Raw genomic sequence first — 18,447 nt, 5'->3', positions numbered from 1 at the left:
GTGTTTCCAACTCAGTGAACTACAGCTATTATGCCAAGAAAGCCATTTTATAGCCTCAATTACTTTCTGTCAGACTGGATTTCTTATCCTTGCAGCATTGAGGGATACAGCAGACTTTTCCAATACAGAAAGGGTTAATGTTGGGACACAAGTCCAAGTCATCAGTTCCTGAAAGCCGGTTCTGACTAAGCGTGGAATTTCGTCTGCGAAAATTTGTATGAAAATTCTGAGTTCTTATGAATGCTTGCACACAACAAACACTGTGATGACAACCTCCAAAGCCAAATAAAGGACAAAATACAGTCATGGAAAAAATTATTAGATCATTGTTTTTTCAATTTCTCGTTTATTTCCCATGTTTTTTTTCGATAATAACCAAATCATTATCAAGAAAGCCATGGAAAATGGCTAGATACGAGCTCTTAAATTAAACTCTTATGAGCTATTTTTTTTTATCATTATATTTCTCCAAACAAATGTACCTTGAGTTGTACTAGGCATTAAAATGAACAAGAAATTGAAGAAAACAATGGTATAATATTTTTTTCCATGACTGTATGTCCTAACATTGTCCAGCACCTAAGAAACAAAAAGATGCTGATGTAGCTAACAGTAACTACACAATACAGAAAAGAATCAAACCCCAGATTTGATGCTAACGCTAGCTGCTGTGGCTAGCCCCGTTCTGCGACCAACAGATAACATAAGCAAGTGCATATCAGCTACATTACCATATTTAATGTATCTTTATCTTAAGCTTGTCATGTATAGGTCCTGTGTGTGCATGTGTGTATTTCGCGCCTGTGTGTAATGAAAAATTAACAATAACATGAAAAATTGAATTTCCCCAACAGGGATAATTAAAGTACTACTTTTTTCTACTTACTAATGTTTCTTCCGAAAACACCTGAAAAAACTGAACCTGGATCTCATTTCTACATGGCAATGGACAGATCAACAGCATAGTTTATAACTGTGCAGTAACTTTATCCTTTTGATAATGGACATGTTAGCTTTTGGTTTTGTTTTTTTAAGTTTGATGTTTCTGTATTCACCAATGTATTTCTGCTCAGCAGCCGGGTAAGTACATCATGGGTTGGGTACCGAAATCTGTGCTTTTAAGGGATTCAACGGAATTAGATCTGGTCTGGTTACACTTTTCAAAAGTCAACACAGACAACACTCGCTCTTATGTTATAAAACATTATTATTTAGCATTATTAGCACCCCCTGCACAAATCCTTCCAGTTACTTCCATCGGGCTGCTGTTATAAAGTTCCCCAAGAAAACGGTGGCCAACCCCACATGCATCCACCGCCTCACATCAGTACCTAAACAGAACACGCACACACATACAGACACAAAGCAGTCGGCATTAACCACTTTTTTTTCTCCCTTTTATTTTTATTTTATTTCTTATGAGCACACTGGGCTTGACTTCAAGGTACAGAGTCTGAGCAGAATATGACATATTCTGAAAGATGTTACAGAGATGGTCCACACCAAGTATTTGATACCATGCATCAATGTCAGTCTGTTACACTAATAAAAAATATGATTTAAGAGACACGAAGGAATGTTTCCCCTTTAGATATTCAAGCGTTCTTTACTCCAGAATTGAAGCTAGCAGGAAGGGCTCTTCAAAAATATTTGAGGACCAACCAGGTTAAAGGCTTCTTCATTTTAACTATTGTTTTCTGATATTCATTATTCTTCAATATGTTCTAGATTTTCTATGCCGCTCAGTTGTGGCATTTGACTGTGAACTGAGCACTATGTGAATATTTTTTTGAAACAATCTACCAAATGTACAACTTTTCATGGTCATATAAATGCGTAGAATATGTAGTCCCAGTATTTGAAATTTGAATTAAAAATATCTTGGCAAATAATTCATACAATTTTCAGTTTTATTAGTGAATCCAATATTTCATCCCTTATCTCTTACAGCAAATAGTAACCTTCGAACTAACCATAAGCAACAGAAGCTTTAATTCATTTAGATAATTCACATAATATGCTACTTAGGTTTGGATAAATAATCCAATAACCGCCAACCATTTAACAGTGGAGAACCCACAAAAAAGACCAGTAGTAATACATTGGTATGAATGTGCACCAGTGATGGTATGACTCAAACAGACTGTGTTTTCTTTGTGTATTTATGTGACACTTTGCCAGAAAAGACAAAATAGACACTTTACTTTGCAAAGCACTTGTATGCTGCAGCTGTTGTATTCACTATTATTCACACTGAATATTGAAGAGGATAAATTAGCTTTCTTTCAGGTTTGGCAGAGATATATCCTCCAACACCTCGGTTATTATGCAGCTGGTTGATTACAGTTATTTAGTGGTAATAAATTTCCTTTGTTTGTACATTTCGCTGTCAACTATGGAATCATTAAACAAACATACATAATGCATTACATTAAGTGTTAATTGTAATAAACTATTCGGCATCAATCACATAGATTAACCACTGCAGTTAGAAGAACACACTGCAAATCAAAACATTTTAGGCTCTTTTAATTGTACAGTATGGAATGCACATAAGATCTTGGACCTCGTCTTCCTATAGAGAGCAAACAAAATTACAAATTTTTGTAGGCCAACCAGAAAGTAGCATCACCATGGGGTCTATTCAGAATTCGCCAATGGGATTTTTGGATTGGATTTTAGACCACTGCAGAAAATAAGCTCTGTGGCAAACACACATTTCTGATGCTTACCCGTTTTGTTCAGCAGGATAATCTTCACAAACGAACACCACTTTTATGATGTTGACATGACTTGAACGACACTAATGTTATGGTTCAGATGATCTCCGACAAGCTAACCAGCGGTTTTGACAAGCTAGCAAAAATGTAGCCTAATAAATTGTTTATTAACCTAGACCTATTATCTAGACCTACAATCTACATAGTTCGTAAGAGCAATGAAAAACACGACTAGAGGCTGTAAGTGGACTAGTGAGAGAGTTCCCATTATTACATTACATGTCATTTAGCAGACGCTTTTGTCCAAAGCGACTTACAATAAGTGCATTCAACATGTGTGACGAAGTTAAATGTCCAAGACAACCACTGTAGTCTCATTTAGCCACTTGTTAGCAACCGCCTTATTAAGGATGTGTAAAAACTTAAAAATTCACAAGTTTGGGAGTATTGACTAACATATTTTATGTCAAACAACAAAACAAGAACATCTCCTCAGCTTGTGTTAACCACAGACCTTATTTCAGGCCTCTAACCAAAACCCATTGAAAATCATCATTGAGTTTGAGATGATAGACCCCCAGGGTGCTAAAATGCTAACTTACTTCTGGGTTAAAAAATTCATTCCTGTAGCGCCTTATTAAAGGTCGAAAACAGGACAAATGGGAGGATGCTTACCAGGAATGAACAGAAGATATTGTTTTCTGAAAATACATTTACAAAAATACCAAGATTACCATTAATGCAATCACGTAAGACCTTCCTGACTGTTCTCTAGCTAACAGTGATCCCTTGAGAAGCCGACGCTTTTCCTTAGGCACAAAGCAGAACGCATCGCTGATATAACCACAGAATAAAACTGCAGTAATTATACATTATGTATACAGTTTGATCATTTAGAGAGCAATTTTCAAAGAAACTCCACAAGTCATAAACAACTTTCAGCGGCTACAATGAGACGAGCCCATTTTTGAGTTTCTAAATGCAGCACAGCAAAATTGTTCCACTCCTTTCATCACAAGGTCAAGTACTTTGAGTGCAAACAATGGCTACAGCCTCACAGCAAACTCATAAAGTAGTGCTGCGCACAGATTCTCTCTCTTTGTACTTCGTTATGGCAGTGTGTGTGTGTGTGTGTGTGTGTGTGAGAGAGAGAGAGAGAGAGAGAGAGACAGAGAGAGAGAGAAAGAGAGAGAGAGACTGTGCTCTTTGTGTCTGTATCTTTGTGTCTCTCTCTATCCTTTTAAGACATTGATTTCTCCTTACGATGGACAGAAGCCTCTAAAAGGGGACAAAGATGGAGTGATGAATGGCTTCTGTCCTCAAGAGGGATGCTTGTTTTCTCGTCTCTCTTTGATGAGGTCACAGACAAGACACAGGGTCACAGGTCATGGAGGCATATAGATTGACATCAAAAAACACAAAAAAAATCACTTTACTCTTTTCAGTAGGTCTCCAGCTGCAATTACATATAAATTGTCCCCACTAACCATGTCAACCGTCACATAAACTCTAATTTACTCACATACATGTCACATACACACATCTACAGTATATACGGAGGCAGGCAAACGCACATACGGCACATATACAGAAGCAGCTTATAGGGAAAGAAAAAACTGTCAGCGAGCACAGCACAATGGACTGTCTGACTGTTCATACTGCTGTATACTGTATATCCTAGAAATCCCCACATATCAATGTGTGTGCATGTGTTTGTGTGTGTGCATCTAGGGGTCAGAGGTCAGTGAGTGAGGGGCTGGGGAATGCTCATGTAGCACACAACCAAATTCCAGCTAAACAAAGCTCTATCTGTGTTTTCTACAACAAGAAGGCTTTGGGACACACTGAAAGGTGAAAACATTGGCCTCTGTCTGGATGACTGCATGACGGATGCATGTTCCGCTCTCCCGTTCTCTTTACTGCTGTTTTTCTTTATAAAGAAAAAGGCCCCATGGCATTTTGTTGTTCCAAAAACCCAGTCATTTCCTCTTCTTTCATTGGAGGAAAGTATTTTAGTTTTATCCTCCTTCTGCATCAACCTTTTCCTATGTTTCTCCCAGCTCAGTCTATGTGTCTGCCCCATTGCAAGCTTGTTAGTATTAGGGCAGTAGGGTGTTTATGAGGTGGGACACTGTGTCTGTGTTTGCATCAGTGTGCATTCGAGTACGGTGTGTTTGTGTATATGTGTGTGTGTGTGTGTTTGTGTGTGTGTGTGGCCTTGCTGTGGAACGCAGAGGTCAAGAGGAGCTGACCTCCCCTGAGGCCTGAATCTGGTGAGAAGGGGGAGGAGAGAGGTTAGACCCTCAGACACACACACAAACAAATACACACATACATACTGAAGCATTAAAGGAGGGGGGAATTTATTTTTGTAGCCAAGGCTGTCGTTTCTATTGGTTGTGACAATGTTTTAGTCATCAGGATAATTAGTGTAGATACAGAGTCACTGTGTACCCATATCTAGGCTAATTAATCCAAAGAGAGCAGCAGTCAGACAGGTTTCTCTTGTTTAACCCTCTGAACCCAACAACCCGCCTGTGGGGTTTGAAAGGCACGTTTTCATCTGAGACTAACACTTCTGTTTGGAATAATAACCAAATTTAAGCTTAAAATAGTGACAATACATCAAAAAAACTTTTCGCTTGCCTTCTATCAAAGTTTTTTTTTTTTCCGGCAAGTGCTAGGAAATAGTGTCCCCTAGTAATCCCACAGTACTTTTAAAAATAGCCCATCTTCTTTTAATTTATTTCAAATTTAATTTTGTTTTGTTTTTGTTTTTTTGTTACCTTTGTCAATTCTGTATTTTATTGCACTTTTTGCACTTTTATGTGAAGCACTTTGGTGCGGCTCAGCCGTCTGTAAATGCGCTATAGAAATAAATTTGACTTTTACTTTGAAATTATTTAAGTCTACATGTCTGTCTGTTACATGCCTGTAAAATTCTGCAAAAAATAAGCATTTTTGTATAATAATAATAATAATAATAATTTTGATTCTGTAAAAAAAATAATCTTTCCTTCTCAGCACAACTGGAAAGTCATGAATGACTCTGCTGAGGCAACATGAGACAAAAATTTTGCAAATCTTTGACTGAACTGCAGGCTGTTTACACAGAGCAGAGAGGAGAGGACAAGAGGGGTTGCAAGAATGTAAATAGTTCAATACGTATAGCATGTAGCTCACACTTTCCAATATGGGCAACACTTATGGGCACTTGGAAAAATGCTGTATATGTATAGATTCCTTATTTCTTTTAAATATAAATACATTATCAAAGATATTTAAATTGCGCTTTCTTTCTTTTTTTTCTTAATGTCATTATGACTGACTACCGCAAACATATATATTTAAGTTCTCTAGCCATGACTGCTGATTTCATACAGGTGCAAGACATATATATGGCAGTGAAAAAGGCCACAGTGAGTTAAATGTGACTAGTCACTTTATAAAATGATTAACCATGGGATCCATGAGGCTACAATAATGTGTGTTCTTAAAGTTTGAATTATTTCTTTTTTCTTTTTTTTCAGATAATAGTTATGAATGGAGAATTGTTTAAAATGTGTCTGATTTATGACCTGTTGCTCATGGTCTTAAGTTGTGTCAAGAGGCGGTCCTTACATCTCCACATCTTGGGCATTAAAGTGTTATAACGGATAGGGCTGATGGCTACTAAAGACAAAAACAACCCTCCAAACACATAGAATCATGCAGCTCTCACAGACATGGTATGCAGGCCCACATACACACACACACACACACACACACACACACACACAGTCACACCTGCTCTCCCCTTCGTCTCCCCTGTTATTGAACTGCTTTTATTCTCTTGGCCTTACATTTTTTCTGCCCCCTCTGCTCCCCTACACTCTTGTCTTTCAGACTAAACAAATGTAACTTGGCTGGGAAACAGCTCTGAATCCAGATGCTGTCTCTCTCTCACTCCCTCATCCTTCACTACCCGTCCCGCACACCCACCTCGACCCCCTCCACTGACCTTTGCCCCGCCACCCTCCCACCCTCTCTGGCAGACTAGGAGTGCCGCAGCACCTCTCCCCTCTCCCATTCAGCAACACTCATTCATCCCCCTCCCTCCATGAAAGTTGAGAGTTGCTCTTCTTCTCTGGTCAATACACTCTTCTCTTTAAGGGGCTGGCCGTTGCTTGACCACGGCACAATTTTGATAACTCTGTTGTCCTCAGTTTTACAAAACCTCTGGAGAAGAAAGCAGGACAATGGATGAGGGAGTAACCTAAGCTTAGAGGGATTCTAACAGGCGGGAACACCTCTTCGATCACCTTTTAACACTTCAAATGTGCTTCTACGTCACTTCAGAAATCATAGCAGTGATTGTATGTTTTTAAAATGTCAGATGATGATCTGAGTATATCATTTTGGATCATATAGCAACAAATCATGCTAGACATAGTCCGGAAAGTCCACACACACATATTGAGGTGCACACACATGCAGGATTAGTGATGACAGGGCCCACCATGAGGGTAGATGTGAGGGATCTAACGTTCACTTCTGACTGGGAAGTGTGGCTTTTTAAACAGGAGTAGGCCCACCACAGGACAGAGAGAGAGAGAGAGAGACGCACACACAGACAGACAGACAGAGAGAGAGAACTTTTAAGCCCTGTGGTTATATTTCCCTGGAGCCTACCCCAGCTTTACAACTCCATTAACTGCTCTAGTGCAGATTTTAGCCCGCTTCGGCCCAGATTTGTTCTGAAATAAATCAGAAATGGAGGAAAGGAAAGTCCAAAATGTGGGTCCCTGAGCACCTTTGGTATAATTCCTTTCACTGGCCAAGTTGAGGGAGCCAAATATTAGTACGACTACAAGCTGGGCCACCCCAAGAAGCAGCACTGCCCGACTGACCTTCCCATTTAAGAGCTAAACTTCTTCCTCTTCACCCACTCCTTGAATTTAGCACCAGCAGCTTGCGTCTATGGTTTCTGTGTGTTTTACATGTGTGTGCGTAGGGGTCTCCAGTGATTCCCTGAACCCCGCAGCCAGTCTCATTTCAGCTCTTTTCTAAACATCACCTCTCAAAGCTCATTCCCGAATAAAAGACAACATGGAAAGAAAAACAGGACAGCAGCAGAAAAAGGAGGAAATGTTATTTAAAAGGTACCAGACCGCAGCATTTTCCACTGATATTATATACTCCCTGCCCAATCCAAAATATATACGGGCCGCAGGCCAAGAATGTAAAAATAAAACACATAGACTCAACATCTGGAGCAAACTGAACAAAACCCTCATTTAATCTGCCCTGAATACTGCATTCTACCATTCTACCTCTGGCCTGTCTCACTCACTGACACACTCTCACTTTCATGCACATTCACTCTTTGTCACACACACTGCATGCGCATCGACTGTCCACAGGCCTGCAGACACACATGGATATGAAGTTTAAACCAGATAAACCAGAAAGTCTAACAGCTGATCAACACAGTTTAATAAAAAACACACTTTTTGATCGTAATTTGCCTGAAAATGTTGAGACATTTAGAAAAGACAGCACATTTTGATTGAATGAGTTCAGATAAAAATTCTCCAAATTCAGAATTGTTTCTACACTATGCTAAAGTGAACAATTATGAATCCATAAACTAAAATGCAACAAATCCTGATGGAAACAGTTTCTAAACACAATAACTACTTCTTCTAGTATTATATTCCAGCAGTGTATTGCTGCAACCCAGCATTACATTCACAAGTTCCAACAGAAAGCTGTAAAAAAAAAAAAAAGGAATAAAAATAGTGGCAAAGCAGACAAATTAATTCATGAAAAAAACATAAATGCCGTATTAGGTGGAAAGCGGCAATGAAATGCCCCGATGTTACAGAGGTACAGAAGAGCTTCTGGTGCTCTTTTAATTATGTGCCCTTGTTACACCCTCTTGAGAATATTCAAATAGCACCAGTTGATAGAGTTTTTGGAAAATTGCTTGAAATTTGAACAAAATTTGGTTGTAAACGTGAATAGAGAGGAGCAAGAGAGTGCAAGTGTGTGTTCGACTGTCCTTACTTTTCTTTACTTATAAGGATCAAATGTCCTCGCAATGATATTTTTCCATTTCTTATTAATGTGGCGTTAGGATTTCAGTTGAGTGTTAGGATAAAGATTAGTTTAGGGTTTGGTTTATGGAGTGAATGCAGTCAGTAAAGTAACTCCTTAGTGTCAATGTGTATTTATACGTGCCTCTGTATGTGTGTGGGTCAGCATCCTCTCAGGAGCTCCGGCTGTCGGCCTCAGCTGGCAGCAGCTGACAGAGCTGAAGAGCGGGCTAAGAGCTGTGTAAGTTGTGGGTTTGATTCCTGCCCAGGTCAGGTGGAGGGTGCCAGGCACAGCAAACCGCTGGGTACTGCACTTCTGCCAAACACCGTGAACTACTCTTATAAATTACATTAACCTCTTCAGCTCCACAGCCCTCTCGCTGACTGAGTCCATCCAGTTTACACATGCATCTTGTGCCGCCGAGCTTTAGTAAAAACCCACAGAGGCTCATTTATTATTCTGGTCGAGGTTAAAAAGTTTTCAAAGATACTTGATAAGTCAAACACTGTCGGGGGTATAAAATGATGCAACGGGAAAGAAAAAGAATGTTTTAGTTGCAGTTATAAAAAATTAAAAAATGTTAAAAAAGAAGAAGAAATGTGCAACACATTCAATGAAGCAATTGCATGATGTACATATGGCATTATTGTAGGATTTGGTTAATTTCAAATTCAATAAATGGACAATTAAGAGTAAGATCGATGTCTGAGGCGTTCAAATGACTAAACAGTATGTCTGTGCAACTTTTGGCACAATTTTCAGTTAGATGTTCCCTTGCAGATCATAAGAGGGAAAACTTTACAATGAAATCAATCATGAAGGCATCTCTAATGTGATGTACATCTGGCTGAAACTGGATACAAAAATGGTTAACAGTGCAAGCCAATGAGGCATCCATCACAGTAGAAGAGGAGAAGGGCAGAAAGGGAGGGAGGTAAATTGGTTACAAGCTGTTGTTCACAAATTATTTTAAAACATATATTAATCCTATCCCGTTTTACCTTACACAGGAGAGCAGAGAGAGTAAGGTAATAGGAGGAGCAGTGAGGATGACAGTGATCTTATCATTCATGTCCACAAATGCACACACAAACATTAAGGTACACAGGGAGAACATGAGAGGCGATAGCGAGAGAGCCCGGGAGTCTGCTCACACAGATGGATCTGTCAAGCTTGGTCAGGTTTACAAGCACAAAGAGGTGTGTGCGTATGCACATATGAATGTGTGTGTGTGTATGTGTGTGTTGTCTCTGTGAGCATCTGATAACCTATAACCTGCAAACTCAATCCAGCTCTGCAGTGACAGCAGAACACAGAAGCACATCAAAACCAAACCTCAATGACAGCTGGTTTTATGCACCACAGGCCTCGACTCAGACACACACATAATAACACACAAACACACTCAGAGGGATTAGAGTGTGTATATCAATAACCTAAACCAGTGACCACACCATGGAGAACTAGTTATAGAGAATAATATCTGTGGCTCTGTGTGCACACACTCTTTGTAAGTTACATCAGTTTTCTGTCAGATGAGCAGAGCACCATCTGTGAGTGGACGGCATGTACTGAATCACATTTTTCTGATCTATGCAAAACTGTGTCGCTTAGCAGCACTCTAGTGTCTGTACTCATCTACATATAAAGTGTGTGTATATATATATATATATATATGTATATAATATGTAATATATATATTACATATATATATATATATGTATGTAATATGTAATATATATGTAATATCAAGATTTTACATTCAGGAATTCGTTTTTACATAATTTTTGGAAGTTGTCTGAAACCTCTATGAGACATTCAGCAATACAATGTAAGGTCCAGGAAAAAAATATTTTCATGGAGGCAAAGGTTTGATTTAGAGCTGCTATTTCCATTAACAATTATTTGTTTGTTTTTCATTTACCATTTTTTATTGACTATTTCATACAAAATGAGAATACACACTACACATAAGCAAGACCCAGTGAAATAAATTCCACTGCTAGTCTGAGGCCTTCACAAAAAAAGAAAACAAACATAAAAACCAAAATCTCAGTCAGTTTTGCTAACATATGAAACAGAAACAAGATTAATAACATTATATAAATAATCAACACTTGCTCTCATGAATGCAGAGGTTAGGTATTGTAACCAGTGGTACCCATAGACTGTATAAATAATGGACGTAGTACCGTGACAACACCCACTGGTTTGTTGACTGTCAGTTTGAGGCATTGAGTTCAGCGTTACGCTCGTCGCCATCTTGTTTTCGGAAATGGGGAGCAGACCATATTCGGACTGTGGATGCGCGAGATGGATGTGATGACACTGACTACACGCCTCTCTACACCGGCAACCTGACTGAGTGAAGTCGCTGCTAATTCATGTTAGCATTAACTGGGATGATCATTTTGGCTAGCAAAAAATAAAAACAAAATGTATGTTAAAAAAAAAATGACTGATGACGGCTCGCCTTGTTAGTGACCTGTCAATCAAAGGTAGACACGCCCCAAATCATACGATTCTTTATATTCTTTTTTCTTCCAAATGGGGCCATCATTTAAACTATTAACTCTTTTACTAGCGATTGAGACCATAGTGTTGTCCTAAAAGAAAAATTCTAAGGTAATTAATCAAGTGAGAAGTTTTCTCATTTTGTATTGAAATAAATGCTCAGCAACACATATCATGCACACGATACCCTGTTGATGGTTACAATGTAAAGTGTAAAATTTAACCTCAGTGTTTTACCTTTTTAAAGGTCCCGTTTTATAAAAAGTAAGATTTTTATATCTTTTTGGTTATAAAGTAGATCTAGGTGCTTCTGAAAGTATTGAACCATTCAATCCAAGCAGAAAAGCACACCAGTATTCAGAATCTGCGCCTTTAAACAAAAAGTCAGGACTTCCGTAAGGTTGCAATGTCATAGCTATACTGTGTATAATATACTATAAACTGTGAAATTACAACTCCAGGAGTCCGGAGCGTGATGCTATGGGGCCTGAAATGGCTTTTTCTATTTGACTTAAAAGTGACATACGTAAATTAGATAATACACTGCAAAAATTTCCATCCAGTAACATTTGGAAAGTCTAGAAGAGGAAAATGATTTAATTATTTTATTCCCATTGAAGTTAGCAGATGGCTGAACAAGAAGTTAGCTGGAAGATCAATACAAGATCTGAGTAATTTTATAAATGGACGCCAAACTTCTTTGGCTTCATGCTCCACTGAGCAACTTTTAATAGGAATGAACTTGGCCCCGCCTCCACCACTATCCATTTCTCTTATTACAATAATGCTGGTGCTATACAGTGATGTTACAATCATTCCCTGGCTGTAATGATGGTGCAGACTTATCGAAACTGCAGATACGGAAGACATGCAGCACTGACCAATCAGAACAGACTGGACTTTTTTTTTTTTTTGGGGGGGGGGTGTCTTAAAGAGACAGCACTACAACGGAGTGTCTCAGACTGAGTGGATTAATACAGGTATATTCAGACGGTATGAGGGAAAAAAATGTGTTTTTTAACATTAAAACATGTTCTAATAGAAACCCAAAATGCAAATATGAACCTGAAAATGAACATAATATGTCCCCTTTAAACTGGTGGCTTGTCAATTGGAATTTTAAATAACTTGTGTTTAGGTTTCCTTTTTATCATCCTACATTTCTTTACAACAATTAAGTTAAAGAATGTGTACATATCAGTACAAAGATTTAAAATACAGTTTATTAATGCATAATTCAAAAGAATGTCCCATGGGTCGAGCTTATAACTAACACTCGGCAAGACTTTAAAAGACTCCCTTTCTTTCTGTTTCCATACCGTGCTGCTTTACTTCGTTCTCTTCATGCATATCTATTTCAAGTTGAATCCTCACCATCTCTCTCTCCGTCTCTCTCCACCTCCTTCGCTCTCTCTCCTGTCCACCCCTCCTCCTCTGGCTTCAGCTAATTCATGAACAGCATCATGATTGAATATTAATAATTCACATCAGCTCTCCCTGATGACTCATTACAACCCTTCAAATGGAGAGGGAGGGAGAGGGAGACAGGCATACACAGATGAAAATATGAAAGCTTGCACACACACACATTCACATATATACCGACACAAACTAAAGGTATCAGCCAAACAAACGTTTTCATTTTTCCTTTTATTAACATCCATTTAAAAGTGTGATATTGAGCCCCATACAAACAGGAACACAGATACATTCACACATAATAATTGCTTATTTGAACGAGCTAAGGTTGGGGTTCTGGTGTGAGGGCCACGGCACAGTGAAACGGAGAGAAATGCAAAATTGACTGGAGCAGAATTTTAAAGGCCTTTCAAGGAATCTTTTGACAGTTTAACAAAAAGTAGAAGAGAAGCACATTAAATTTAACTTCGCCCTTCAGGGTGAAAAAAAATCACCTTCATTGTATCCTGTGTACCTGTGGGACTGGATGTAGGCTTGTATATGCACATGTAATGTATGAGGGTGACATCTTGAGAGAGTCAAGGTAAACGAAGGGAGTATTGGTCACTGAATAACAAGCATGTTATTAAGCCAATTATTAAATATGGAAGGAGAATATTCACATTTAATCAAGTGACCTCCAAGACCTTGCAAAGAGAACTCAATAGAAAAATGTTTTGGATAATGAATTTTTTGAATATTTCTTTAAAGAATGTTCATGTTATCCTTGAGTGAAAAAAAATGAATGCAGCTTTGCGTGTGTGTGTGTGTGTGTGTGTGTGTGTATGTGTGTGTGTGTGTGTGTGCGTGTGTGTGTGTGTCACACTATTATACATCACCTAATTGCAACAATCAGATGTTTTGATTATTATTTAAAAAAACTAATTTTACAGGCCATGCTCCCTTAAAGAAAAGGCTATGTAGGAGGACACACACAAAAAGCATGCTGTCTTTCTCTCTGTCTCTCTCTCTCTCACACACACACACACACACACACACACAGTGTTGCACAACCATTTAGCCCCATTAGTGGAAAGCAGAGTTGAACACCTTGCAGACTGCGAGGTGTGTGTCGATCGATGGAGGTTAAACCCAGGGTTCAAATATAAACAGCAGGATAAGTCACAATCAATAGCTCCTATCCCCTGGCAACTGGTCAATACTTCCACACCCCGACCCAGTCAAAGGAGAGAGAGGCACACACAGTTTCTATGTGCCTGCTTTGCGATAAGGATGTTAATTAATATATACGCAGTTACACACACATTGCCCTGAGTTGATAACCTGTTAGCAGAGCTGTGGTAACTCAATAGACAGCGGCTCTGATGAAAAAAACACAATGGTTCCTATTGATTTTCCTACAGAATACCTTTCACTGCTTACTCACTTTAACAAATGTCTATTCTCACCCACACTACAAACAAATATGAGTCACGCATGTATCGGCCTTCATCTACGGTTACTCAATCAAGGCAATTCCTGCTTATAAAAGGAATCTCTGCCATGTTACCTAAAGTACTTCATATCAGCCATTTGCATTCCTTGTCTTTCTACCTTTATATTGCATTTTTTTTGCTCCTTGCACAGCCAGAACCACACCTTTACAGTAGCACGCTCAAAGTGCAAGGAAAAAAATATTATTCCTTGTGTGAGCGTGCATGTGTTGATGCAGTGTGTGTGTCCGTCTCAGTGCTAAGCCATAGAGGAGATGGACTCCATATGCAGAGTGTTTTCACAGCCCTGAAGGAAATCATGACCATAGCAGAAAACCCACCAGCTATTTCACTAAGGTCTCATTTGTCTGTGTCTTTGTGTGCGTGCATCTTGTGCGAGGGCACAATGTGTGTGTGTGGGGGGGTGCGTGCGTTATTTGGTTAAGCCTGTGTGTGTTCCTTGTGTGATTTTTGTTTCTGCAATGGCACGCACAGCATATCACACCCACCTCTCTGCGACCAGCATAAAATAAAAATATACCTTTACTTCCCGTTAGCATGCCAGTCCAAGGACTGGGATGTGTGTGTGTGTGTGTGTGTGTGTGTGTGTGTGTGTGTGTGTGTGTGTGCGTGCGTGCGTGCGTGCTCGTATGTGTGTGTTTGTGTATTTGCTTCCAAGGGTGATGAGTGGGCGTCCACAGTGTGTTTTTTGGTGAGTAAATGCTCAAAATAAGGGCTCTCCACTCCAGAAAACAGCCATTAGGGGTGCTGTAGGGTACAAATGTGGCCACACACACACACTCACACACTCAAGACAAGGATACATACACACTCGACAATTATTAATCTGTGTTCATATATTTTTAAGGCTAAATTCAATTAGTGATGGTGATTTGAAAAAGGGTTCGATCTGAGTCTTTTCACTCATTCAATATCCGCCTGTCTGAACTCCCAGCTGACATTGGGCGAGAGGCGGGATACACCCTGGAATCACAGGGGAATTTGAGCTATTTAAAAAATGTTTTTACCATTAATAAACCAGGTAAGACAAGTGAGAATCAATTTCAACCTGGCCTAGAGTCAGCTACACGAGTCAAGATGATTAAGACATTAAATCAAGGGTAACGGAATGAAAGTGAAATGAAAAATGAAATGTGGAGTTTTAGCAACTTTTGCAAACTGGTTCCAGTCACTCGGTGCAGCAAACAGAGGGAGTGGCAGCCAAAGGTGTTGCAGACTTTAGTAATGACCATACTTATGAATTTCCTGGAATGTAAATTGTGTTTACTGTACATGTGTCCTGGTATGGAGTGATGGCCAGTTGCCTGGAGAATACAGGTTTCAGGGATGAATGTTTAAAGGGGCACTAGTGAATGGCAGCATGGTAGCTGACGTCATATTTAAAGGTAAATCTGTATGTTAAAGGGCTGTCCTTACCAAGGACAAAAACATTAAAGATAACTATAAAAATATAGATATATATAATTCTGCATGCTAATTTATGTTATTTTTGTAAAAAGAATTGATAATGCATGTGGGGCTCTGACAGAGCTGCAGTTTGCAGCCGTTGCTTGGCACCGCTGTTGACAGAATGTTCTCCGTCATCAGTGTAGATGCTCACAATGTTATAGTGATCATTATAGTTCTTGTTCATGGTGTGGAGCGTCCCCATAATCCAGGACGGGAGTGGGTTAGGGTACAGGAAAAAAATTCAGCTCTGACTTTGGAGGGCAGCTTTTGGTTTGCGTTTGAGCCTCAGAGACTGACAGAGAAAGGAAGAAAACATTGAGATTCTTTTTAATTTGGACCCTCAGAGAAGAGTCACGGACAGAGTCTCTCACCTTCTTTTTGTTCTTCGTACAACTTGTCCTGGCTATCGGAAGCAGGCATCGTGGGAGAGCGTCCTTGATCAGTTCTCAGTCTTGCCTCAGTGTAGAAAACGCAATCTTCCGCCATTCCCACCTAGACAAGACACAAGAGGAGATTGGTTGATTGTTTCTAATGCAGGCTCTAGCGGGGCTTTATCACTGCAATAAAGTTGGGAGCCGGGAGTTATCAGTGATGGCAGGCCGGCTAATACAGCTCAGCCTGAGCCAGGCTAATCATTTACAGCAGCGGTCTAAGCAGGGCACACGGCTCTATTAGCCCGCTAGCATCATAAGCCCGATGAGTGAGCGCTTCCTCATTTGTCGCCTGTCTTTCTGTTTGCTTGTCTGTCTATCAGTGGAGCATGAGGCTTTGAGGGAGAAGGTTTTTCTGAGGGATGCATAGATGGGATATTGCAAGAAAGCAGCCAGGAGGAGAGAGTGCATGAAGTAAGACCAGAGAAGATGGGGCAGAGTGCCAGTATTGGGAATATAGAGCATAAATATATGGTGCAAGCCTGTTAGAGTGCGAGGACTTTTAAGTGTACAGATGTGGAGGACAGGTGTGAGATATGAATTTGTCAGAATGCCAGAAGGGAAAAAAACAGGCATCAGTGATTACCTAAAGAGCCATAGACTCAGGAGACAGCCGTCTTTATGATAGAATCAATAACCATTCATGGTCGGCTGCTCAGGAACCAGCACTTTTTCTTCTAAGGCACACAGATCAATACAGGTGATTATCAGAGTTAACCCTTCACTTTCTGACTCTGATCTTTAGTCTCCGGACAGCGAGACATGTTGCTCGATATCTTCAGATAACGAGCTGAAGATTAAAACACATTCAGCTGGACAAAGAATTGACACAACAGCCAAATTGTGGTTGGATACTGTACTCCTGAAGTGTAATGTGAGGGAATCAAATTAAAAATACTTTTCCTTTCTGACTCCAAGTCTCACAATGACTCTCACTCTGATTCATTTCAACTCCGTTCTGCTGCACTTGCTATTTCCTTTTTTCTAAATGTTAATAATACTGCACACTACCATTGACAGCATGGAATAATGAGTAATTCCTTTGCCATTTTTGGACCTCCCTGGCTATATTTGTGTGTGGTATTGTGTGTTTTGTATGATGATGCCCTTCTTGCCCTTGGTTGACTTGATGTCTAAGGTCAAACCCTCTCTCTCATTAGTCCTGACCCTCTGCAACCTCCTCTCATCTCCGGTGACACGTGGGTCAAACCAAACACACTAATTATGGAGAATTTGAGGTGGATTGTGTTAATGTTTATGAGCTGAAAAGAGGCAAACAATAGTTAAAGCATGGGTAAACAGAAGGCTGTGACACTGTCTCATAATTCAGCTTTTCTCACCTAATGTGAGATGCTAGGATGCAATGAGAGGCTCTCTCTCAGGTGGTAGAAACTCCTGGTACTTTGGCTGCCGAACTACAGGTGGGTGGGGGTGTGGAACTTAAGATTGTCTCTCATTAAAAAAAAAACACCAAAATACAAAATGAACACAAACATAAACATGCACCAGGCATAAACAAGCTGCTGCACTGTCAGATTTCTAATTCCCCATGCAAACTGTTTGTCCCTGTGTCTGCCTTATGGACATTTATATGTCTGCACTGCCAGACACACACACACACACACAGACAGACACACACACACACACACACACAGACAGGGTCCAACAGTGCACATCAGAAAACATCTGATTCTCTTTATCACCACTGCTTCTATTTCACACTGATCCAAAATAGACATACTTGGAGAAACACAAACAGATGCACACAAGCGCACACACAATCTACCTCTGATCCAAAATACCTCCAGAACAAACAGAAAACAATTCCAAGCATTTTTTTTTCTCAGCGAGAGCTCAGCTGCCAGCCAGTAACGCCAGACAGAATGGAGTGAAAGTAATAGCAATAGCGTAGGCCTAACCTAATATTAAAACCACAATGAAAACACACACACACACACACACACACACAAATTTGGACATTCATGCCAATTCAATGAGCTCCATAACTCCTGATGGCATACTATTGAGTGACAAGTGGAGAAACAGAAATATGAGGGAAAAAATAATCGAGCATGACAGAAGTGTTTTGCAATTCAAAGTCACTCAAAAACAATGTATATTCCGACACAGTATGGTGCCACTAAACAAAAGCATATGGTTGGCGGCAGAGAGAGAATAAGAGGTAAGGAGAGAGAGGAAGACAGAGAGGGGCTAAGATAACGAACCATTAAACTTGGCACCGCTGTCCAAAATCCTGAGGAGAGAGAGATAGAGCATCTTTAAACACTGTCATTTGACTTTGAACAAAGTGACTTTTGAAGTGAAAGAAGCCGTTTCCCCCCT

At 39.7% G+C, this 18,447-nt stretch overlaps 1 protein-coding gene across 1 annotated transcript in view; it reads right to left on the bottom strand.

The window, feature by feature from the left end:
- Positions 1-18,447, bottom strand: part of foxp4 (forkhead box P4) — a 244,184-nt gene that overhangs the window by 139,544 nt on the left and 86,193 nt on the right. The window contains exon 3 of the mRNA XM_059328894.1: positions 16,045-16,165. The gene's annotated coding sequence lies outside the window, so the exon portion shown is untranslated. The remainder of the gene's footprint in view (positions 1-16,044; positions 16,166-18,447) is intronic.

Source organism: Centropristis striata, chromosome 3 (assembly GCF_030273125.1).
Source record: "Centropristis striata isolate RG_2023a ecotype Rhode Island chromosome 3, C.striata_1.0, whole genome shotgun sequence".
In the NCBI taxonomy this organism is placed as follows: domain Eukaryota; kingdom Metazoa; phylum Chordata; class Actinopteri; order Perciformes; family Serranidae; genus Centropristis; species Centropristis striata.
The sequence above is the reverse complement of the archived record's forward strand: the minus strand, read 5'-3'. Positions and strand labels throughout refer to the sequence as shown.